Raw genomic sequence first — 27393 nt, 5'->3', positions numbered from 1 at the left:
TTTGGGTTATATATATATATATGTATACATACTTATGTGACAATTGCGAGGCATACTATATTGGTAAAACCGAGAGGAAGATCAAACAAAGAATTTATGAACACCAATATAGTATTAATAAAAATGTAATTACCAATGCTTTAGCAAAACACATCTTGGAATATCCTAACCACAGATTTTCATTTGTAGTCTTACAGCAAGTACAGCACAATATAAGAGGAGGCCCTTGGGAGCTTAGACTGGAAGAATCAGAGTTGGAATGGCAAATCCGCACTTCAGCCCACATATTACCAAGGCTGAATGAGGCTTTGTCTATTAAATGCTTGTTGAAAATAAAAGCACTTGCTAGGTAGTTGGTTACATAGTTTTGATCAATCTCAAGTTTTTATACATCTAAATATTTTAGATTAATGTTATAAATTTTGGTCTTTATAGATATAATATTCACCCTTCCTCTTTAAGAATCAATTGTATTTGATTTATTTTATTTTATTTTTGCAATGCAATTTTGTTTTTAAAATATTTAATTTGGTGTTATTGATCACTTTTCTATTACTAACATATAAGCATGTCTAGCTGTGACTTTAAGAATTTAAACCTTAGCTGTGAGGTTTTTTATCCATTAATTAAGCACTTGATGTTATTTGTGACATCATAATTAATTAAGCCTTTACACTGGCTGCCTGGTCTAACAGTCTGTATTTAAACACAATGCAGTGTTTCATGTATTTTTAGTCTGGAGAAGTTGGAGTATTTTCTCCAACAAAAGCGCTTACTTTATTGGAATAAAGTGTGTGTTGGAGTGTTCCTGTAGCCTGCTTGCAAATAAAACCATAAATTACTAGGAACTACAGAACCTTTCCCTTAGTAGCTCTGCTATACTTCACCAGATATTTGGTAACTGACAGTGCCATCCAGTGTATGTCTTAATCCTTCCTTGAACTCCATCTCACGATCACCCTTTTCCAATTTACACCATGTGATCCTTGCTGCTGAACTCACACACACCCTCTTCTTGATCACCAACATCATCCTGCAGACCAACATTCTATGCTGCCTAAATACACTTTCCCCCTCACTGCTTTACAATCTCCCATCTCCTTCAAACTGTGGCCCTCCTACATTGGATATATTCCACCTGTGTGCATCTTACTAGAGTCTTGTAACTCACCCTATGCTCCTCCCTCGTGTTATAGTACATATTCACCACAGCCATGTCCATCTGTTTTGCAAACCCCACTACCATCTCACCATCTGCATTCCTTTTAACACCATGCATACCCATTATTTCCACAGACCATCTGTTCCCTTCACCAACATGCTCATTGACATCTGCTGCAATGACCACTCTGTCACCCTTGGGTACAGTCATCACCACATCATACAAATGACTTCACATTTCTCTTTGTTATCCATCACACAACCAAGTTGTGTAGCATATGAGCCACCGCCAACCATGGGGCACATACCCCAGTCAAACACCAGGGTACAGAGGCCAACATGCTGGAGATGGGTGGCACCAACACAATGGACAGGGAGCGTGCAGGGTAAGGGCCCAGTGGGGATTAGTACACAACTATGTCAGACATACATGTATCTGTACTGTATCTACCTCCATGTGTCAGGTCCAATTACAGTTGTGGATGGGGTTTTATAATGAACAGAGGTGCACATCTGTGGTGAGGACAGAACATTGTGTATTATTGGGGTTAGTACTGTAAATGTGCAGACATGCTGCATCCATCTTGTACCACAGCCACATGTGAGTCTGCTGACAATATCTCCCTCTCACAACTACCTAGGACCCTATGGTGGTGAGTATGACATTGTTTTTCTGTTGCCTGGCAATACCCCAGGCATGTGAAGGGCATGCAACTTACCATGCACACAACGATCAGTAATAGATATATTGCTTTTTGTAATAGCTATATTGCTTTATGTGCATGTTCACTTTTGGTGGGGTTAACTGCAATGCATCACAGTGGTTACCACTGGGGACTATCTGACGTGAATTCAACATTCCTGTAGCATACCTCACAACTTGTCAGTGCCAGGATATCTGGACAGAGGCCAGCAAAATGGGCTGGACAAACAGCCTAAGGTAGGTACAAGTGTGACACATTAGTGGTATACAGTGTATATAAATTGTGTACACACCCCTGTTAAGATGCAAGGTGTTCCTGATACATACAAATTAGAACCACAATATGTCAGTCCACACCTCTTCCAACCTTTAATGTGACCCAGAACATGAACAGTTCACTTGTAAAACCAAGCATCTGGACTCATGTATTGCATCTACAAGTCTGGCCACCTGTGAGGGCGGCAGACGTATCAGCATGATGTTTCAGTCAGGTATGATACCTGATGCTGCCATATGGCCTATTTGGCTACAATATCACATTCATGAGCATTGTTAAGGCACACAAACCACTTCCGACTACGTATAGATTGAAAATATCTGGATATTCTAGACACATCTGTACAGAGGACTGTACAATGGTCACCAGCCGTGTATGGTACACACATCAAAATGGTGTAAGCCACACAAGATATGATCCTCACGCACAAGATATGATCCTCAAACAGAAACACAAACAGTTGCCACTATTGGGATTAGAACTCCTGCCTATCTAGTTATTTCTACTATAGTGCTATGCAGTTATCAGACGTGTCACAGAGCTTATACATTTTCACCTTGTCCAAAGGTACTTCTAAGGTGGATGACATCAACAGGACTACTGAATTGGAGTGACAGGGAAGTGTAAAGGGTAGTACACAGGTCAAAAATGGTGTAACCCACACACTACATGATTCTCACACAAACGCACACACATCCAAACAGTTGCCAGTAGTGAGATTAGAACTTCTGCCTATCTAGTTATTTCTACTATAGTGCTACACAGTTGTCAGACATGTCACAGAGTGTATACATTTTCACCTAGTCCAAAGGTACTTCTAAGGTGGATGACATCAACAGGACTACTAAACTGGAGTGAAAGGAAAAGTAAAGAGTAGTACACAGGTCAAAAATGGTGTAACACGCACACTACATGATTCTCACACAAACAAACCCACATCCAAACAGTTGCCAGTAGTGAGATTAGAACTCCTGCCTACCTAGTTATTTCTACTATAGTGTTACGCAGTTATCAGACGAGCCACAAAGCTTATACATTTTTTCCTAGTAGTCCAAAGGTACTTCTAAAGTGAATGACATCAACAGGACTACTAGATTGGGGCGAGGGAAAGTGTGAAGGGTAGTACACAAGTCAAAAATGGTATAAGCCAGACAGTACATGATTCTTTCTCTCACACACACACACACACACACACACACACACACACACACACACACACTTGACAGTATTGGGATTAGATCTCCTGCCTATCTAGTTATGTCTACTACAGTGTTACTCAGTTACTGCACGTGGTACAGAGCTTAATGAACTTTCAAATGGCCAAAGCTGCTAACTGCACAACTGAGATAAAGTATTACAGGTGGCAGAAAGTTTGTCTTCAGTTCCCCCCTTACATCGTACTAGTTCTTTCTGTCTTGCACTTCCATAGCATTATAGCTTTGTACTTCAAGTTATTCTATCAATAAGTGTGGCACACCTGGAAGCGATCAGCAATACTCGTTCATCACAGAAGTAACCCCAGTACTTACTAGTTATGTCCACTCCTCCTGGCATGAGTAAAGGGCAGTTTTCTGTGCTTTTACCCATTAACCTAGTGCACTTGTCCATTCTGAGGCACTGTTGCAACTGCCTCATGTACACAGACAACCTCATGTACACAGACAACCCTCCCCTCTAAACTCCAAACACTCAGACCTGTGAGAGGGTTACTCATATATCACCCAATGTGGACATAAGCACTCTCCAGCAAAGACTGGACTAGCAGGTCAAGAGGATGAGATCAACACCTGCACTTATCACATGCCAGCATCCAAGACATGACATGGCCAGTCATGGCACTCCTTAACAACTACGAGTATCACTCTGTATCCATGTGGGTGTGAATGACTTGGGACACACTTCTCTGGACATGACAAGAGACATGGTTGAACTCTCTGATTATGTGGTCCAGGCAGGTGTGACAGTAGCCCTGAGCAGTATACTGCCATTACCCAGAATGATGCTGCAGTACTACCAACAGATGATTGACTTCATCATTGGCTTACGTGTTTTGTGTCATTCTCAGGGGATCCAGTATCTCTCTGCTTGGGATGACATGACTGACAGAACTCAAGGACTTGCCACAAATGTCCTACATCTGTCAGTGCTGGGTTTCCAGGTACTGGCTAAGTGTCTTGTCACCCCTATAATGCCTTATTAGGCAGTGTTCCTAATGTAATTACCACCAAAACAGCTAGACATATATGCAATCTGAGGGTCATGCTGCTCAACAGTAGACATCTGTCAGGATGCAGTCACTCAAAGCACTCAGAGTGGAGGACATTAACATTTCCGCTATAATGGAGAGGTGGTTCACAGCAGCAGAAGTAGCCCTGCAGTATCAGGCTATAACGCATTCCACAGCTTTCAGACCCCAAACATGGACCACACCACACCTCCACAGGTGGTGTTGTCTCCATATTCATTATGGATAGGAACACCTCCAGACTAGTATCCCAGCATAATGCATCAGAGATGCTTCCCGTACAAATGCTTTGGGGTAATAGTGCAATCCAAACCATAGCCTGCTATGGATTCACATCCATGTCCCTAGACTGTCAATGCACATTCCTCAACACCCTGCCATCTATGAACGTCCAACGCAACACTGGCATAGTATGGGACTTCAACTACCCCCCCCCCCAACACCTGGGAAAAGTAGCCAAGCACCACTACAGTGGCCCAACACTTCTTGAGAATCATCATTTCCAATGCCTGGGACCGGCTCATACTGACCCTCAGTAGAGGATGCAACAATCTTAACCTATGTTGACTAGATATGGGACTGTTGTTCATCCACAGTTGTTAATCCCTACCTGGTGAGATCCACACAGGCTGTAATCAACATAGAACTCAAAATGTCAGCCACACCACCCCACAAAGGTAACCACCTTGCAAAACCACTCCAAAGCTGACTTTGCAGCCATAAAAACAGAGATGGATGACTTCACTGCACCCATGGCAATGGGAAATAGCTGCATGACTGTCAAATCATACAGATATGCACTGTACAAACAGGTACATGAATGCATGGGTACTAGCCATAGCCAACAGAACCCAGACACTGTCCTCCAAACACAGAAAATGTGATGGTCCCCTGCCATTACTCAGGTATACAACAGAAGGAGGACATTGTTGCAGAAAAAAAGGTGGTGTCCCATGACTGTTGAACTCCCTTATTAGCCACAAACACAACTTGGGATCCCTCATGGAATCCCATACAGGCATCTATGAAGGCGGACATGCAGCAGACACTGACAACAATCACAAAAGCCTTTGATAATTACATCAACAACCTCCACAGCATTAAACACAAGTGCTGTGAGTTACTGCACAATGCTAATAGCTATCTTGAGACAACAGATATCGGTCACAGTCTTGGCAACACATTCAGTGCCAGCTTTACCCCTCTCTCCCCCAAGTGTACAATCACAATGGCAGGCACACAGCAGTATTGCAGGCCAGGTTTGACCTGCATTGCCCACAGGCAAGAATACAGCTTCCAGGGGACACCAACATATCCATAGCTGTGTTCTAGATGCCATACAAAGTGACCTTGGACCAAATCGGTGTGCCCTGATCAGTCACAGCCTCACCTCAGGCTTTGTCCCTCAAACATGGCACACTGCTACAGTCATCCCTCTCCATAAAGGGGTAGCATCTACAGACCCTGGGGATTATTGGTCCCTTAGCCTGACAGGTCTACTATGTAGGAGTATGGACCGCATCATCAGGGACCTGATTGACCAAGATATAAGTGATTTCCTAACTCTGGACCCACACAGTTTGATCATGCCTGCTCAACCTGGTTGATGTCTTTGACCGAGTCATCAAGGCACAGCATACGGCCTACATCAATCTGTCCAAAGCTTGTGTTACCATCCCTCTGTGACGGATTAGTGATAAACCCCACAAACTAGGCATCAACCCATATATCATTGTCTGTTTTGCAAACTGGTTCACAGAACACACAAGTATGAGAGTGGCAAACTCCAGGTCAGACTAGCAAGCAGTCACAAGTGGAGTCCCACAGGGATCAGTACTGGGTAGTGTCCTGTCCAGTATCTACTTCTCAGGAGTCCAGCCCAACACAGAGGAACTCTGGCTGACCAAGTTCACAGAGGACTACAAGCTGGGAGCTATCATTGACTCAACAAGTGATGCACACATCCCACAGAAAGGCCTCAGTCCCACAGAAAGGCCTCACTGAGTGGTGTGTAAACCATGCCCAGAAGCTTGACATCACAATATGCATCATCATCCCCCTTGGTAAAACACTCAGTTCCCAGTATGTACCACACGATGGGAGCCCAATGAACACTGTATGCATTATAATAGATCTGGGGACACAGGTTGGCAGCAACTTCTCCTTCAAGCACCACATTGCCACTGTAGTCAGGAAGTCCTTCTATATGGCACATTGCATTACCAAGGGTTTTGCATCCAGGAAGACAGAGGTAATGATCTATGTCTACTATTCCCTTATTAGACCACCCCTCAAGTATTATGACCCATTTGCCATGTACCTCACTGGACACCTGTACAGCTGGGGAAGCCACAGAAGCACCTCAAAAAGGAATTCCTAGGAATTAAACACACATCCTGCACAGACAGACTCAGCAGACCCAAGCTATTCTCTGTGTTGTATTACATAATTAGCAGCTATCTGTGCTTGACATATAAAGCCATGTCTGACCCAGCTGGTTTAGGAATGCAACATATAAATCCATTCACAACACACACTGTACAGACCCTTACCTCAGTACCACAATCACCACAAAATGCTGGTGGGACAGGTCCCTCACCAAGAGGCTGCACATGCCCTGGAATATGCTTCCCATACATGTCATGCAGAGCACCTAGCTGACCCGGTTCCAGAGAAACTTGATGAGTGGATGGGTAATAGACAGTTCAACCCAAGGGTCACTGCAGTGGCTATACCTGATACAGGTACTGGGAAGTAACATTGGGTGGCACAATGGCAGAGCCCTTCCATGTGCTAGGCTTGTTAATGCTCCTGGGCCATTACCTACTACACACTTGTGAACCAATGAGGGGAAGGACATCAGCAGGACTGATAAATTAGTGCAGTAGGTGTTTAACCTATCAAAAGTTGCCTTACACACACACACACACACACACACACACACACACACACACACTTGCCAGATGTGAGAGTAGAATCCCTACCTAAACTAGTGATGTGTATCAAAGTGTTACGCAGTTACTACATGCACTACAGAGCTTACTGGGCTGAGAGTTGGCCAAAGGTGCTGATATGGGGGATGACATCAGCAGAACTGAAAGTAGGCAGCGGGTGGGAAACCTATCAAAATACTACTACTTACAAACATACATACATACCCACACACACATTTGCCGGAAAAGTAGAACCCCTGCCAAACTAGTCATTTGTGCGATAGTGTTAACCACTTATCACACACACTAATGAGTTTACAGGGCTGACAGTTGGCCAAGGTTGCTGATAAGTGACTGACGTCATCTGGACTGATAAGGTGGGGCACTGTGAAGTGTTGCACGTGGGAATGGCATAAAACTGTTTCACCTATAAACAAGCATACAACTCCCTCAGTCTTGCACACACAATTGTCACACACACACACACACACACACACACACACACACACACACACACACACACACACACACACAGACACACAGACACACACACACACACTTCTACATTTGCCAGGACTGAGATTAGAACTCCTACCTAACTAGTTATTGGTACTATCCTGTTATGCAGTTATCGCACATGCCACACAGCTTATGTGGCTGAGGCCTGACAGAAGGCACTTCTATGATGACTAATATCTGCAGGACTAAAGTGGGGAAAGGGGAGGTATACTTGGTTTGAATGGACCCAAAAGCTTTTAGTTGTGAACACACACACACACACACACACACACACACACACACACGCACTTGCCAAGACTGACATTAGAATTCCTACCTAGCTAGTTATTTGTACTATCTTGTTTATGCAGTTATCACACACACCACAGAGCTTATGGGGCTGGGTCTAACAAAAGCAACTGCTATGGTGACAGACATCTTCATGATTGCTAAGGTGGGGCAATGGAAAGTGCGGTGGGGCAATGGAAAGTGCACTGGGTGGGGAAGGCTTGTTCATTCTTAGATCCTACTGACATTTTTTTAAGTGTATGAGCATGCCCTGTGTGTCCTTCTATAGTACATATGGGTCTCCATTCTAGGGAATGTTGCACTCCAGTCCTGTTTGTTTTGTGCTATGGACCTTACCTGTCAACCTGTTGGTGCAGAATAACTGGAGATAGCCTATCAAAATGTGGGGAAGAAATTCATACCACAAAAAACATCACTGCAACTTTTACACAATTTAAGTATGTTTAACAGTGACACCTTCATATCCAACCTAAAACATTATAATTGGCAAATACGACCCAGGATGAAATTGTCACTCATTTCAATGAAACCTTTCTCAGTGTGCTAAACCAGATATAATCATAAGCTATTAGTACAGATTTTCAAAATGTGACTGACTGCAATCTAATCAAAGCTACTGGTTCAACCTCTGACTTAGTTTTGTTACCATTCTTTACTAGTCAGAAGGGCTTGGTACATCTGGTCATCACTATTTTATCACAGCAGTGAGTAAAAGAGTAAGCAGATGCATATCTTTCCTCTGGGTAATATCCATCCAAACATAGCAACTCCTTTAACAAACTTGACACTTTAGACTCACATGAAATAAATACACATATGACTGTAAATACCATTACTAAGCCTGGGAACACAGTTATAAAAAGATAAAAATAGCACTGCATGTTAACAGAACTAATCAGCAATCACTTAAAGGCTCATATAAACTTGTACACACACACACACACACACACAGACACACACACACTCTTCCCAGACCATAATCAAAAATGTTTTCTTACTGCAGCAGGTCTGTTCTCACACTCCCATTCCCTGAACATGGCCTGATCTCACACTCCCGTTCCCCAAAAATAATTAATTTCCATTGTAGTTCACACACTCCCTCCTGTTTAGGTCCTCTGTTCACCGAGCATAATTTCCAGTCAGACGGTTAATCAACAAAGTAAACTTGTGAAAATAGCTACTGTTTTAGACTGGAAAAGATAGAAAATGTCCCTAAACTAGGATATTTCGTGTCCTGCTTGTAGTTGTGAGACATGGGGCAATGAGCTTGAAACTGGGATTGCTACAAGCAAGTTGGGACAGGTGAAAACTCTTTCACCTTTCTCTATACAACTCCATGCTTAACCCTCTTCCAAAGAAAATTTCATTCTTACTAAAATCTCAAATAATTTCTTAATCTTGTGCCATGTGAATAACTTAAACTGGTCACCAATAATAAATAATCTAGATGTGGAAGATGACAGTAGAAAACTAATTGAACTCAATACATATGAAACTCCGGATTCTTCATTTCCGGATTTCTAAAGCTCAAAACAAACCTAGGGCTAATCCCAGAACTAACACTTCTTATGTTACATGTGATCAAACCAGACCCCTCTGAAAGTAATAACAAACTTCTGCCTACAAGGACAGATTCATCCTGCTCCATACTTTAACCAAAGTAGGTATCTGAAGATATAAAGCTAACCTCTGTAGAAATGAACAAGCTTCACTACTATCAAAGCCTACGTATCCATGATTATCCCTCTCCCTCTCTTTCTGTAAGGAACATCCAATGAAACTGATACATCGCATCCACAACCTATCATTATGTGAAGGTCTTATTTCCACAATTTGGAAATGACTAAAATCATCCTATTCCAAAATATTCTGACTTCCAGCCTATGCCATTTTATACTCCATATAAATTCTGAAAAAAGCTAATTTACTCACAACTTTTCAGAATATTTAAACATACAAACTCTGTCCAGACATCAGTGTCGCTTCCAGACAGGAAGGAGCACCATCACTACCATACAGAATCTAAGAGATGAGATTCCCATAAAGATGGACAAAGGTCACCAGGGTGGGTCTACATTCACAGATCTGACAAAAGCAGTTGATCCAGACAATCACCAACTTCTTCTCAATGCCCAGTTAGCTGATGGATTAAATCCAAAGTCAGACCGATTTAACCATTACCTTTCATACAGGTACTTCAGTGTTAAAATCACTTCATTTTCTAGCTTCTCCCTGCAAAAGTTGGTTCCATCCTGGCCCTCCTTGTTTTCTCTATTTTTATCAACTTCCACTTGATCTTTCCAGAAAATCAGTTATTCTGTATGCAGGCAACAGTTCTCTACAGATCCAGTCTCAAGAAATTATTAAAAAATAAATAAATAAAAAATAACTTAAAACAGTACCTTTTCCAACTACATAACTGGCTTGAGAAATGGGCATGCCATTTCTATAACAGCCTTTATATATAATCCACTCATCAGTACATATTACTGTCTTTCATTTCTGAAGTTGTAAAATGTAAATAAGCTTACCTAGAGTTCATATAAATATCTCAATGTGAAACTGTATCTTAACCAAGTTAAGTCTGCCTGCTTTACTGATCACTAATGTGTTTTTTCTCATAAGCTAGTTCTGAAACTGACCACTGTAACCATGCCCTACGTAAGGAAACAAATTCCCGAAAGTCATCCACAGTGTTGCCAACTGTCAGTCACGAAAACACGCTAGATTTTGTGACCCCCCCCCCCCCAATCAGTCGCAACAATACTAGAAGTTAGCTCCTGGATCATTACATCACTCAAGTTTGTCTGTCAATCAAGTTAGCCCCACCAACACCTGAGCAGCCAGACTCCCGTCCATTAGGGGTGCAAGGATTCACTATAACCCTAGCCCTATAAACACAAGTTTAAATAAATCCACGGTCCTCCCGACCAAAGCTATACACAAAAAAGGAAAGAATACTTGTACTTTACTAGCTGGTCTCAGCCCTTGACAGCATGGATTCCATCACTTCAGAAATCAGATTGCGCAGTGGGCTAATCATCATCAACCGGCATTGCGTCCTATTTTTCTGGTGCCAATTATACAAAGCAAAAGCTCCAAATAAAGCAGTCTCCCAACACACAAATGATCTGCTCACCCAATTCAAAATAATACACTAAAATGTACAATAAAACAGTTTCTCATATATATATATATATATATATATATATATATATATACATACATACACACACACACATACACACACACACACACACACACACACACACACACACACACACACACACACACACACACACACACACACACACCATTGCCTAAAAACACTAACCACAAAACATAACCAATTGTGTGCATTTCAAAAGAACATGTACTCAAATTAATCCTTTAGCAAAAGGTTTTCCCAAGCATATCAAGCTCAAGATAAAAAGAGCTCGGTCATGTAAAGAAAAAAACAAGAATGCAAAGTAGTGGGCGCTGGGCAGCATTACTACAAGATGCATGCTTGCCAGATACATTACTCTTCCAAGTTTTTAAACTTCCCTCAGTTCTATCTCAACTAGACAAAGACCGAGTAAGGTAATAATGAATGTGAAACAAACAATGTTGATAACGAACCCCAGGAACCCATAAAATACATGGTTACATCCCGTACTCAGAAAAAGATAGGCCAGTCTACCAGAAATAATACCAGACAGCAAGGGACAAATTCAAAAATAATCAAGGACTTTAAAATAAGAGTAATATTAACTTCAGAGATTGAATAAGCAAGACAATGTTAATTAACGTGCATTTTTTGACATTAAAGACACCTTTAACTCTACTGACATTATTTATTAATTACAGTCAGCCAATATTTCTCCCCCAAATCATAATATTACGGGTGAGAACAGAACAAAATTTGGAGACATTAGAGAGATGCGCTAGTCAGTGTGATGCATATGAAATATATTTCAGAAGCATGAAGATTTTAAAGTTAAAAGTAACTATTACCAAGTACTCACCACCACATCGATTTACTTCCGCATGTTATTTGAAGACTGGATCCGTTCCCACTCGCAAAAGCCAGGGCAGCCAGAAAAGCGCGCAAGACGTCGACGTGAGCTCCTTGAGCTCAATACTGACGGGCTGGTAGCCCTGATGGAGCTGACGTCATAGCGCACGGGATGATGTCAGCTCAAACACTGCAAAAATTAAAAAACAAAAGAAAAAAAAATAATAAATGAAGGGCATTAGTTTGTGGCACCCCGTGAGGAAGCTGTGGCTCCCCAGAGCACCGCAGCACACACTTTGGGAACCCCTGATATAGTTATTAATTGTATGATCTCTTCTGTATTAATGTGCATTTCTAAACTGCAATTGTTTTGTGATATGTCTATAAAGCAAAATGAGTAAAATTTTTATTTGAAAAAAAAATGGGAATGGCCTCCAAATATAAATTTACAGTAGGGTCTGACAACTCAAAAGCCACAACAGGAAACAGGTGGGTAGGTGAGAAAACATCAGGTCTACAGATTTTTCAAAACAAGAAATCAAAACAGTAAATAAAATGCAAAAACAAGAGCAGACACTGCAGACGGCAATCTAAATGCCTAAAAAAGTAAGTGCAGGCACAAAGAAAGAAAATTATTTCCCTTGCTTATTTTCTGTTTTAAACTCCAGCAGGGAGACGAATAATTATTTGCTTGTAAATGTATACCAAGTATTACTGAAAGGTCAGGCTATGCTACACAGTTGTGTATTAAATACCTGTCAAAGGAGCAAAATAACTGTCAAAACAAGTGAAATCTGAAGCCCAAGTGTTAAAAGTTTTTTTTTTCCCTGGGTCAGGAGTACACCAAGCTCTCACCTAGATACACACACAAGGTCAGGCTACCACAAAACAAAGGCTTAGATACTTCAAAACAGGAAATAAAAGCAGTAAATAAAATGCAAAAAAAAAAAAAAACAGACATGAAACTAATATCTGCCTTTTGTAGGAAGTTCAACTTACCATAACAGTAGATGTCAGAATGATCACTGCTACAGTAATATATTAACAGCCAGCTTCCAAAGCTTTAGGTCACTTTACATGTTCCCAATTTGTCAAGTAGCTCAAGCTGAGCTTACTAAAAGACAAATTTGGGTACAAAGCCCTTCACAGAACTTTACTGCCATCAAAGAGTTTGTTCCTCTGAGGCTTTTGAGGATTAATGGTCGGTTTGTGTTTTCCTTTGCTGGCAGGTAAGTTCTCTTACTTCCATTTTCTTAATTTTATTCATGTTTTATTTTCCCCTTTAGGAAAATTATTTTAATGCCAGGAGTGTTGTGTTTTAATGGACTGTCTAGAGACAGTACAGTTGTGTAAAATCTTACCATAACAGTAGATGTTCTTCTCTTCACTGTTACAGTATTCATTACACTTGAGATCCCTTGCTAAGGATGGCCCAAACGTCTGGTATGGCCTAAACGTCTGGCCAGTATACCAAAGCCTTTAGGTTGCTTTAAAGGTACACCACACATCACACCTATGATTTTTGCATAGCGTAGGGTATACAGGTGACGTCTAAAGTAGCATCCTCAGAACTGAGAGCTCCAGTAGAGACACCAGTCCAAGGAAATTAAAAGATAATCAGTACATCCAGAACAGAAATGGACCACAGGGGTGGAGGGAGGGAGGGAGTGTATACTGCAACAATGAAGAGAAGAAGTGAAGAGAATCTACCGTTATGGTAAGATTTTAGACAACTGTACCATGTCCTTCCATTTCACTACTGCAGTATTCATTACATTGGGGATTCATTACATTGGGGAGAGTGCCAAAGCACAGGAAAAAGACAGAAAGAAGGAAGGAACAGCAGAGCTTGCTAGGAAGCCATGAAGGATGGCCTTAGCAAAACCAGCTCTACCTCTGGAAATTCCATCCATCTTGTAGCGCTTGATAAAAAGTATGCACAGAAACCCAGACAGATAGCTGCCTAAAGAATAGAGTTAGTATCCAAACCCTTGAAAAAACACCAGAAGAAGCCACAGATCTAGTAGAATGAGCCTTAACACAAGATGGAAGGCTCTTATCATGAAAGGAATAAGACGAAATGGCTTTACAAATCCAAGAAGAAATAGTTTGCTTGGAAACAGCCAATCCTAAGGACCTAGGATGAAAGGAAACAGAGAGCTGATCAGATTTATGAGAAGTCTTAGTGTTATCCAAATAGAATCTGAGTTGTCTATGCACATCCATCATGTGCAGCACCTTCTCACTGGCAGATTCTAGAGAAGGGAAAAAAGTGGGCAAATTAATAGACTGATTAAGAAACAACTCATTAACCAACTTGGGCATAAAATAAGGATTAATATGAAGGAACATTCTGTATTTATGAAACACCAAAAAAGGAAGACAAGCCATAAAGGCTTGAAGCTCAGACACCTGCCTGTCAGAAGTAAGGACTAACAAAAATACAGTGTTGCAAGGAAGCTGAGGCTGCAGGCTCAAAAGGAGCTTGTGTCAAGGAGGAACAAGCATCCTGGGAGGCCTAAGATGAAGGATGCATTTAAGGAATTCTTTAGTTTCAAATCTACAACCTAAAGGACATAAAGGCCGACAAACAGAAATAGCTGATAAGTGGGCCTTAACCAAAGAGTAAGCCATCCCAGCATTGAGCAATTCACACAGAACAATAAGACAGAACCAAAAGAAACACCCACAGAAAGTAGATCCAGGTTTTGAGAAAGACACTAAACAGAAAATCTCTTTCATTTGGATAAGTAAGATTTCCAAGTAGTGGATTTCCTGGCCTCCTGCAGGACCCTAGGCATGTCTGCAGAAAAAAAAAAGGTGTCTATGTGTAATCAAAATCCTATCACCCACAATGTCAGCTAAAGAGCAGACAGGTGGGGATGGATGAGAGATCCCTTGCATTGTGTCAGTAGGTCGACTCTGTGAGGTAACTTGTAATGACTGCCCCTTGATAAATGCAGAGGAAGAGGTGTGGATGGATGACAGACCCCCTGTCTTGTGTCAGTAGGTCGACTCTGTGAGGTAACTTGTAATGACTGCCCCTGGCTAACTGCAGAGGAAGAGGGAACCAATGCTGTCTTGGGCAAAAGGGAGTCATCAACAAGATTTTGGGACCATCCTGCTGAATTTTGAACAGGACTTTTGGAATGAGTGGAAGGGGAGAGAAAGCATAAATAAACATCCCCTTCCAAAAATAAGACACAGCCTCCACCTTACAAACCAGAGGACCTGGGACTCTGGCACAAAATAGAGGAAGTTGTCTGTTCAAAGGGGAGGCAAAAATATCTATTTGAGGATTACCCTACTGGTGGACAATGTCTAGAAACACATTGCTGTGAAGCATCAATTTATGGGATTGAATGATGGAACTGCTCAGAGTGTCTTGCCACAGTGTTTTGACCTGAAGGCATGTATACTGCCTGAAGAGTCACTTGGACCCAGATAGCTAGTTCCTACATGAAGTGCCAACCAACAAAGAAGATAAGACCTTGCTCCCTCTTGTCTGTTGACATACCACATCACTGGGGTATTGTCTGTAAACACCTTGAGCAGTCCTGGGAAGAAAAGAGGATGAAAGGCCTGAAGAACCAGGAAGGGCTCTCATCTCCTTGATGTTGATGTGGTCTTTCTGTTGAAGAGGTGACCAGACTACACTCCCTGCACCTTTAGGGAGCCGAAAGCTGTTCCTCATCACACATCTGAGGCATCTGTGAACAGCTCCAGAGAGGGAAGAGATGGATGAAGAGGGAGTCCTGGAATGAAAGTCAACTGCTGAATCCACCACTGAAGTTCCTGCTTGAGGCAAGGGATAAGAAAAACTAAGAAACTGAGAGGATGAGAATGCAGAAGCAAAACTCACTCTAGAAAACACTGAAGTTTTCTAAGGTGGAGTTTGGCAACAGGAAGCATGGGAATAGTAGAAGTCATGAACCCCAGAGCTCTCAGAAATTCCCTTGCTGTTATAGAGGTCAGATGAAGACTGGTCTAAAAAGGGGGGAAATGAGAGTTAGGGCCTTGGGAGGAGGCAGAGATACCAGCATAGAAACAGTCTGGATCCTGCACGCCAGAAAAACATGATTCTGACAAGGAGTCAGAAAGGACTTTTTGAGATTTAAAGTGAATCCCAGGCTCTGCAGAAGGGAGACTGCAGACTGAAGACTTTGCAGCAAAATCTCTGGAAAGGATGCCTGAAACAGTAGGTCTTCCAAGCAGGGAAAGACTTGGATCCCTCTTAGCCTGCAAAAAGCAATTGCAGGAGCAAGACATTTGGTGAATAGCTTGGGGCAGTAGAAAGGCCAAAGAGCAAACCAGAGAACTGACAATGCCAGGAAGCAACAAAGAAACATAAAACTTCCTGAAAAAGGATGAACTGAGAAATGGAGATGAGCATCCTTGAAATCAAAAGACACCATGTAAGCCTGAGGAAGCAGAAGAGGGAACAAAGTCTGAAGTGACATTTGAAAAGAGGGAACCTTCAGAAATGTAATTAGATGAGAGAGGTCTTAAATTGGTCTCAAAGTACCCTCTTTTCTGGTAACTAGGAAAATTCTGCTGTAATCCCCACTCCCCTTTGGGAATCTGGAACTTCTTGAATAGTACCATGAGACTATAGGTCCAGAAGCACCCCCTGGAAAGAAAAATAGCTGTTTTTGAGAGGGCTGAGGAATTCACATAAAAGAGGAAAGAGATTTCCAAACCATGAAATACCCTTGGTGGATAACTGAGAGAACCCAGGAGTCCTGAGTAATCTTTAACCAAACAGGGAGAGAGAGAGAAAGGCAAAGAGAAAAAGGAATGTGGCTGGGAAGATAGGATAGTCAGTCAGCATCTGGTGTCTCTGAAAAAGGAGACATCTGGGGCACAGAAGTCTGAGTAACTTTAGCAGGAGAGCCCACTTTCTCACCTATCTTGCCCTTGGGAGGAGGGCGAGATTGCCTATGAACAAAGGCTTGCTTATCAGGGAAATTTCTGTGAAACTAGGTACAGGAGAAACAAAAACATGTTTAGATTCCTGTAAAGCCTTGCCCTTATCCTGAAGGGACTCGAACAAATAAGCAGCAGCTTCACCAAACAAGTGTTTATTATCCAGAGGAGCATCCATCAACTTAGCCTTAATATCATCAGGCAAAGGGTGAAGCTGAAGCCAAGAATATATCCTCATCACACACCCAAAGGCAGCAGCCCTAGAGGAAGCATCTACTGCATCATAACTTCCCTTCTGAGTCTGGAAGATCAGAAATTACCTGACAGGCCTGGGAAAGAACAGCCAACATGTACCTGGGCATATGGGTCTGATAACTGACAGCCTTAAAAGCTGAACTTTCCATAGTTCTGCTATCTTTGTCAGAAAGCAATAACTTTGGAAAAGGAAGCAAATGAGATGCCTTGTCAGAAGCCACAGACACCACCGAAGGGTCAGCAGAAGAGCAGTAACAAAGAAATTTACAGTCCTCAGGCAACCTATCAAGTTTCGTGGGAACAGGGGGCTTACAAGCATTAGAAAATGCATCCAACAATGTAGCCAGAACAAGAGGTACTGCAGAAGGCCTGGGAAAATACATCTGCAGGAGCTCATAATATCTTTTCTGCACTTTAGAAACCTGAGCACAATCCCATTGAAAAAACTCCGTCATCCTAGAGACCGTCTCCCCAAAAGAAATTCAACACTTGTAGATTCCTCTTCCTCAGATCCATGATCTAAAGGAGAGAGAATCTGAGAGGAGTAGGTAAGGGGTTCCTCATCTGAATCAGCCTCTTCCTCAATCTTGTTCCCTGGATCTTTTAAGGGGAGTAGAGGACCAAGGAGGAGCTGGAACAGAAACACCCTGAGGAGGATTTTAAAGCCATCAAAGCATTAAATAACCCCTGAGTGAAACTTTGCCATTCACTCTGTGGATCCTTAGGTGCTGAAGCAATATGCTTAGTTTTCTGCTTTTTCTTTAAAGGGATGTTCACCTTATGAAATCTAAAAATAACCTCAAGGTTATGTTGCTAAACGCTAGGAGTCCTAACATGAAACTACACTCACTGGAAGCAGTCCTCATCTTGGAAGACACAGACATTTGTGCAGTCACAGAGACCTGGTTCAAGGCTGTGGGGAGTGCACCCCCCAACCATACTGGGTTACAACGTCTTCTACACATTCAGACCACAAACTGAAGACGTGAAAACTTAAGGAGGCAGTGTATCAATATTCATTAAAGATAAATACACCTCCAGATTGGTTAAACAGTTTGATTCCTTGGAGATACTTCAGGTGTAACTAACTGTTGGTAGGACAACTATTCAAGTCATTGCCAGCTACAGGACCCCCTCCATGTATCAGGACACCCACTCTGCCTATATGCTTCTACATGAGTCTATCAAGATACATCGGAACACCATGGTTTTGGGTAACTTAACTACTCATCCATTGAATGGGCAAATTACCCATGCTCAAACTCACTATCCCAAAGGTTCCTCAACTTCATTAACTCCAGTGCCCTGGACAAGCTGGATGACACCCCTACAGGGGGTGCCAACATCCTGGATCTGGTGCTTACCAATATCGGGGGCCACTGCAGCACTGCCACTGTGAGGTCTTCCCTGGTGAGATTTGACCACAAATTTGTCTCATTTGAAGTAACTATCACACCTGACCCCCCTCCAGCCAGCAGCAACTAAACTAACAAACTTCTCCAAAGCAGATTATAACCTCTTACAGGATGGTATAAATAGCTTCACTGCAATCCTCCAGATGTAATTGGCAGCTATGCAGAGTTCTACACCAATGCTTTATACAGTATAACTGTATTGACTCGGCTGTACCGGATAGGACCAAAACAAGCTCCTCAAGGAAGAGCAAACCTGCCTGGTGGACAACTGCCATTAACAGCCTTTACAATAAGAAGAAGAAACTGCTATCTAAGAGTAAGAGGGAGTAGGCTAAACATGCAAATAAGACTTCTTGTGAAGTCCTCCAAAGCAAACTACGAATCCAAATTAGCTTCTTCAGCTAAAGACAACCATAAGGCATTCTTTAGTTACATCCGTATCCTAAAAGGAAAGAGCCAGATTTGTGCCAAACTGGTGGTTAATGATACCACATATACTGAGCCTGTGGGCATAGCTAACCTGTTGGCTGACAGATTCTGTGAAAACTTCACTCCCCTGTCCCCGCCACATTTACCCCATGACATCCCTATCACCTGTCCCCTACCTTGCGTCTCTAAAGACCAGGTTGTAAATGCCCTCTCTAAGGCCAAAAATACAGCATCTATGGGACCTGATAACATCCCAGGCTGCGTCCTACATGGGCTCCAACAAATTAGCAACACTATTGGGTACTCTTTTCAATCATAATCTAAGCATCGGCTTCATCCCAGCTGAATGGCAAATGGCTACCGTTATTGCCTTGCACAAAGGAGGTGCTTCCACTGACACCAGGAACAAAATACCTATTCATAGCGTCATAGGTTCATAGGTGTTTCTCTGACAAGTTGTGATACCCTTGATAAATGTAAGCAGGGGTTTGGGAGATGAACCATTTACAGGTTACCTGTGTCCATTACAGACATAAGTGCCAAAAAATGGATGAATTTCTGGTTTCCAATCAAGTTGTCCAAGTTGCACTTGAATTGGGTTAGGGAGGAACTCTGCTTCACATGGATGGGGAGCCTGTTCCATAGATGTGATAGTCTCTGGGATACATACCTATCTCTTCAGCAGGACCTATTTATATCACAGGCAAGATTTAAATCTTTAGAATGGGTAATTTTGGTGCGGTTTGTTTTGTGGATATGCAGGAGGTCCATCAGAGTGGGGTCTGACAATGCCCTGTATGCCAGACATAGATCTCCCCTCGAAAGCCTGTAGGAGAAAGAATACAGGAATAGGGCCTTGAGGCAGTCTGCATAGGATATTTTACATATGCTCTTTATTCTTTCAGTGAGGAGCCTTGGTGGGCATTCCAATTGTTGGATATGCCTGGTTAGGTACATACCAAAAGGGGCATTGTACTAGAGGATAGGTGTGATGAATGCCGAATACAGTGGAACAATGACTTCCTTGGACTTATGCCATACCTTTGTTTCTAAGTTGTGCAATATAGAATGATTTCCTCACCACTACAGACATTTGATGGTCAAAGGCTAGATTACTATCTATGTGTGCCCATAAGTCCCTAACTACTGGGTCAACTCTAAGGGGTGTGTTGTCAATATGATAGTTACCAGGGATGGATGACTTCCCAAAGGATACTATTATGCATTTCTTGTTATTTAGGTTTAGTCCATGGCTCTGACACCAGTTGTTTGTCTATGTCAGCCCCTCCTGGAGAGTGTTTGTGTCAGTGTAAGATCCAATGACAGCTCCTAATTTGCAATCATCTGCAAATTTAGTCAACCAGAGACCACAGATATTGGCCTTGACTTCCAAGAAGTAAATGCCAAAAAGGAGAGGTCAAAGGACTGATCCCTGAAGGACTCCACTTGTGACTGGCCTCTTTGTAGAGGTGGACTCCCAAATTCTAACTTCCTGTGTCCTGTCTGTGATCCAGTTGGATATCAACCAAGTGACATACGGCTTTGAACCTAACCTCTTCAGTTTATTAACAATGCCCAAGTGGGGTACTGTGTCAAATGCCTTGGCCAGGCCAAGGTAGGCAATGTGAACAATTTTGCCCTCATCCATTGCTTTGGTGACCTTCTTAAAGAAGTCCACCAAGATGAGTAGGCATGATCTGCCCTTGACGAGACCAAACTGGTTTTAGTCTGACTAGCCTTATTTGCAATGCCATGGAGCGAATCATCATGGACCTTATCAACAAAGATATAAGTGCATCATGGACCCTATCAACAAAGATACAAGTAATCTCCAAACACTTGACCCTACTCATTTTGGATTTATCAAAGGGAGATCACGCCTGTTAAACCTGGTGGACTTTTTCGAGACAGTCACCAAGGCCTCGAACAAGGGGAAATATGTGCAAACAGCCTACCTAGATGTTGCCAAGGTGTTTGACACTATCCTCGACTCAGGCATCATTGACAAACACACCCAACTAGGTATCAACCCTTATATAGTTAGATGGGTCACTAAATGGCTCACTGATAGAACCCATATAGTCAAAATAGGGGAATCCACCTCCAATAACAGACCTGTAACCAGTGGTGTTCCGTAGGGATCAGTCCCGACACCTCTACTGTTTGGAAATATTAAGTACAAGCAAAAACTAAAGGTCTGTGGCTGACAAAGTTTGGGGATGACTGCAAACTGGGAACGATCATAGAATTTTCCAAATGATCCTACAAGAGGATCTTACACAAAAATGACTGGTGCCAAAGTCATGGCTTTAAACTGAAGTCAAAAAAGTATCATCATCCCTTTTGGCAAGGGTGATGTTCCTGCTAACTACCACATCAATAGCAACACCTTAGGTACGCACTCATTGATGATAGACCTGGGCTCACAGCTTGACAAAAGCCTTACCATTGACCACATCTCCACAGTGGTAAGAAGGGCATTCTATACAGCTCATCTCATAAGTAAGGGTATTGGCCTCCAGAAAAAAAAGTTATAACCTTCCTGTACTCTTCCCTCATCAGGCCAATAATGGAGTACAACGTCCCTTTTGGTATGTACCTTTCCAAGCACCTGCAGCAATTGGAGAAACCACAAAGGTTCCTCACAAGGAAAATTCAAGGTCTTCAGCATCTGGCCTATGCGGATCATTTGAAATCACTGTCAATTTATTCTGTTTCATACAGACTACTCAAAGGTAATCTCTGCCCTGCTTACAAGGCAATCTCTGACCCTGCTTTATTGGAAATGCTGCATGTTTGTAAGTCAAACGGTAACAGGTTACTCGCTCTAAAGACCTTAACCTAGTATGCAACATTAACAGAACCTGCTGGAGGGAAAGATTTGTCTCCCAGAGATTACCACATCGTTAGAAAAGACTCCCACTTCATGTCAAACAGAGCACCTCACTGGCCCTCTTCAAACGCAATGTGGACAATTGGATGGGTAACCATAAATTCACCCCGTGGGTTCCACTTGAGTCCCTTATGGACAAGGGCAATAGGCGCTGATCGTAGAAACACGGGTGGAACTTTGGCTAGGCTTGTAAGGGCCCTAGGGCCATTAGCCTAGTGACTTCCTATGATCTTAAGACTCTGACCCCAAACTGCATTAAATAATGGTTGAAGGGATCTCTTCTCTAATAAAAATTTGAGGAAAACCCCTAGGCCCCTTGGAAATAATCAGCCATTATTTCCCCCTGAATGTCTGATGCAGATGTCTGCAAGGCCTCCAAGGACATGCCTAAGGTTGGAGCCCTGCTGGCCACCAACACAGCTGAAGAATCCAATGATGAAGCCGGATGAACCTTCAGGTTTTCACTCACCTTGGGAAGGAAGTCCAGTGCAGGCTGCACAGCAGAAGAATATGGCCTAGATTTCTTGGCATTCTTCCCGCACAGTTGCCCCTCGGAGTGGGAAGTAACTTCCATAGCATCTTTAATTATTATGCTTGAGGACACAGTTTTGTACCTGCAGCACAACAGATCATGAGGTGGGAGCCTCACCTACACAAGCAACTCAATGCAGATGCCCTGCACTGCGCACAGAGGATCACAGTAATGTGCAGTGATGTTACTATATTTAAGATACAAACCAAAAAGAAAACTTATATAATATCCACAAATAAGAATTAGATTAGAATATGAAAATGAAAGTATGTGTTGCACATTCACAAACACAGATGAGCAATGCACTGATCATCCCGTTTGCCTGGTTTAAATAACAACTTTGAAGACTATTAAAAACAAGTCATGTTTATTTTTTATTTTATTTACAATACGTTAACCAGGACATAACACTGATCACAAATGACAAATTTTGGTCTCGGGCCAGGAAAGAGAAGGAAGAAGGCAGGAAGACTTACATTTATGCAAAAACAAAATTGTAAACAGAATATATAACAATCATGCACATTCATTAATAACAAAACAAATATACACAGCAATATCATACAATCATTTACAATAAAGTCAAAACAAAGAATGTAATATCAAATATAGTGTGTAAAAAGGAATAGAAATGCATAGATTCATAGGAGATTACTAGGTTAATGGCTTAAGAGCCCTTACAAGCTTACCCAATATACCAGATTTTATCAAATATATGGCCCCTAGGAGCAAGAGGATGGCATGGATTAGTGCTTATGCCTTGAGTACCTTACAGATTACCCCTGTCCATAAGGAGCATTAGCACTACCCCAGATGTTAATTTGTATTTCCCCATCCATTAATCAAAACTGCATATGAAGAGGGCCAGGGAAAGCTTCTGCTTAACATAAATAGGAAGCTTGTTCCAAAGAAAAGGCAATCTCCCAGACAAATCTTTTTCTCTCCAGCATGTTTTTTTTGAGTCGCTAAGTTTAGATCTTCAGATTTGGTAACCCTCATGCTGTTTGACTTGCAGATGTGTAGCAGCTCCATCAAGGTTGGATCTGTGAGTGCCCTGTAGGTCAGGCATAGGTCATCCCTTAGTTACTTGGAGACGTAGTAAAGGAATAAGGCTTTTAGTCTATCTGGGTAGGACACATTCACACTCTGTATTTTCTTTGTGAGGAACTTCTGAGGTAGCTCCAGTAGATGTAAGTACTTAGTCATGTACATGCCAAATGGAGTGCTATACTCAATTATTGGTTTAATGAGGGATGAGTACAGCAGGACTATAATTACCTTGGATCTGCATGCCATACCTTTACTTTTACGTTGTGCCACATACAAGGACTTCCTCATCATTGTGGACAAATGGTGGTCAAAGTTCAGGCTACTATCTATCTGTGTACCTAGATATCTCACCTCTGAGCCTGCTCCTAGGGGTGTGCTATTGATGTTGTAATTCGCAAGGGTTAGACTAATGAGGGACTTTATGATCTGCCCTGCACATCCCCTCTTACTTCACAACAGGATTTTCTTTCTTTTCTTGTACAACCTATTAATAAGCAAGGGTTCACCAAGGTGGCTTGTTTTTATGGTCTGACCTGGGTTTATTCTAGTCCGATACTGCCATACTTGTGCAATTGTTTATGGTCATACAGGCCTTTTGTGTACCCCTCTGCATAGGTTTCTGTGTTTTCTGGATTTGGGGGAGCTTGGAAATTAGCTATGCCATCCCTTATATTTTTTTGGGATTAGGTGGGGGGACTAGTTTTACCTTTATTTCAAGGGAGACCTCTTTGTGATCTGATCTTATCAATGAGGACATCTCATGGGGGATGCAGCACTCAACCATATTTGAGAGTACCAGATCGAAGATATTTCTTTCCCCAGTGGGAGTGTAGATTGCAAATTCAAATGCCTTGGAGAAGAGCCAAAGTCAATAAATCTTTGGGCCTGCAAGATAGTGGTTATTTATGACTCAATTAATGGAGATGTAGTTAAAATCACCCATGAGTACGGTATTGGGCTGGATGGTGAGCGATTCCAGTAACTTCAGGTATGATGTATGGGCTTCTTGGTTCATGGTGCGGGACCTGTAGATAGCACGAATATGGTAATGCATGTTTCCGGTGGTTAGCTGGACATGGAGTAGCTCAAGTATGTCATATTTTTTGACCAGCCTCGAGGTGTGCTTATCCTCTATGTAGACAGATATACCTCTGCATTTTGCTCTTTCATGTTCAGTGGGTGGACAGAATGTATGAAAGGCATTATAGCCATGCACTGCCAGAGTGCTTTCCATAGCTTTGAACCATGTTTCTGTAAAGGCACAGCTGTCAGCATTCATTAGGGTGAGGACAGCTTCCAGGGAGTGCAGTTTATTGTTAGGACTCCTAGCACTGAGTGGCAACACTTGTAGCTTGTCCTGAGTAGCTTTTGTTATGTTGGAAGGTTTGTCTGTTTGGCAATGCCTAAAAAAAAGACATTACAGGGGTGGATATTGTTTTAGCCAATATCCAAAAGCCTAAACATGACAGGTGAAGACCATCCCTTTCAAAGCGTTGTGGCCTGTCAAACATGCCCTCCCTGGCTGACAAGTATTGGACCCCTTTAGAATGACAACAGTAGCTAAGTCAATTGTCAAAGTCCATCATTTTCAGCTGATATTGAGACATCATCATAAGAGAAGGTAGAATGCTGTTCAGGGCTACTCTCATACCTGGCTGTGACACATACTGCAAGAGGTTAATCATGTCTATCTTGATATAGTCCAAGGAGGTACATATCAGGTCATTCACATCCACATGGACTATGAGTCATGCTGGTATTTAGGGGTAAGTGACCGGAGTGCTTGTGTGATCTGGAGGATTCTGGCTTGTGACAGGCAACTAACTGTAACCTTCACCTTAAACAGCCTGGGAAGCGGGACATCAGTGTATCTCACAATGGGGTTTCCTACGATCAGAATATTGGGATGTGGAGTGTTCCACCTTATGAGCTTGGTAGTTGATGCACAATGGGATGTGGATTTATAAGTTGTGTTGGGAATTGTTTTGTTTGTGTGCATGCAGAGTTTCTGAGGGCTGTGCCTGAGAGACCCTTTGAGATTTCGGTAACTTACATGTCAGCACCTCTGTATATGTGGGTTTATGTGTGTGATCCTTTGTGGGTGCGGTGAGTGATCACTGACAACCTGTTTGTTAGTTTTGGTGCCTGTATGTGAGAGTCTAGCCTTCACTGTCAATGGGTAACTACATCTCTGTCATACTGTATTTGTCTGTTTAAGAATTAAGTGGTTGTCGATGTGCATAAGGCAATTGTTACATTGCCTCAGGATGCACACATCCACCAAGCTGGATGCAGAAAAAGCAGGAAAGTGGCCCATCCATGGTTGCAGATCCTAATGTACACTTGCAAGGGATAGGAGTGGAGGGCGTTTGCAACCACATGAGGGAAGGGGTGCTTACTTGGTGTAATTTGCAGTTAACCTAACCAGTGATGCTCTCTAAGCAGCAATAGTCCTGGGTGCTATAATAAGGTAAAGTAGGCCTAAAAAACACAGGGTGAAGGTAAAATTCTGATGTGGTTTTTATAAGGAAATTTCAAGTCCTGGTGACTTAGTGTATACAAAGCACCAGTATCCACCACTGCGTGAAGAGCAGCTTTATGCGCACAGCTTACATATGATCAGAAAATACATGTTTTACATTAACTATGCTTTAAGGGCAATCAGGTAAGCAGACAATGAGTTTTCCACCAGCAATTCCCAGCTCAGACAGTTGAAATCAGTCCCCTCCTGCCACAAAAATGCAGGCTTTGATCCATGACTTGTTTGGAGCCCAGCTGTTAAAGAACCACAAACAGATGCCTAATACTAACTAAAAAACACTTGATACAATGTATTTCAGTGTAGAACGGCAGACATTACAAAAGACTGAAAATGCAACTTTAAAGTGCATAAAAAAACAATAACAGTACAGCAAATTTTCACAGTATAATGAAAATAAGCAATGCAGGTGCAAAATTTTATTTGTGTTTCCAAGGATGGCTTCAGATGTTAGCAACATCTCTGGTGGCGGCACCAAGTGATGAGCAGCTCTGGATAAATGAGTCAAGACTCAAATACTAGGCTTATATATGATCAGAAAAAAAGCAAGTTTTACACTAACTATATGCCCAAAGACCAATCAGGTAAGCACATGGTGAGCTTTTCACCAGCAATTCTCAGCTCAGTTAGGTGAAATCAGCCTGTTCCTACCACAAGAATGCAGACTTTGACCCTCTTAACATAAAATAACTGGTTTGGAGCCAAAGTATTAACAATCTCTGTGCAAATATGCCTAATTTATAACATCACTGGAAATACAAAAAAACTGACTACTGAGTCCACTAGCCAATAAAAACAACAAAACTTAAGAGCCCTTTTATGTGCTTTCCAACTCGACAGACCAGGTAAACACCTACTGATACTAGATGAATAATCCCAGTCCTAACAGTGTAAAAGCACAGTAAAAGAGTGTCCAGAGTGAAATGCTACCAGAAACAAACAAACTTAAACTTAAGGAATGGCAAAAAAGTAATTCAAGATAACAGCACTGTACTTTAAACCTCTTTGAAAAAGTGTGATTATTCAGTAAAAATACTTTGCTTGTACAAATGAGCCAAAAAACATTTAATTCTGCAGAATTTATAAAGGCACTAAAAACAAGGTAAGATGATTAACAAGCCCTCTGGCCAATAAACAACTACATGCAGGAATGTCTAGTGTGTCCCCCAAGCTATACAGACCAGCCTACCATCCACTGCTACTAGATGGAAACATTTTTATCCTCTTGATG

General features: G+C 42.0%; 1 protein-coding gene and 1 non-coding gene across 2 annotated transcripts in view; both read right to left on the bottom strand.

Moving 5' to 3' along the window:
- The window catches only part of TTC34 (tetratricopeptide repeat domain 34), a 1443441-nt gene that overhangs the window by 1360258 nt on the left and 55790 nt on the right, over window positions 1-27393 (bottom strand). The window lies entirely within an intron of this gene.
- On the bottom strand, window positions 11103-11178 carry LOC122795205. The gene has a single exon (XR_006363797.1).

Source organism: Protopterus annectens, chromosome 2.part1 (assembly GCF_019279795.1).
Source record: "Protopterus annectens isolate FY-2018-M chromosome 2.part1, PAN1.0, whole genome shotgun sequence".
NCBI lineage: Eukaryota > Metazoa > Chordata > Ceratodontiformes > Protopteridae > Protopterus > Protopterus annectens.
Note: the sequence above shows the minus strand (reverse complement) of the source record. Positions and strands in the feature narration are given on the sequence as shown.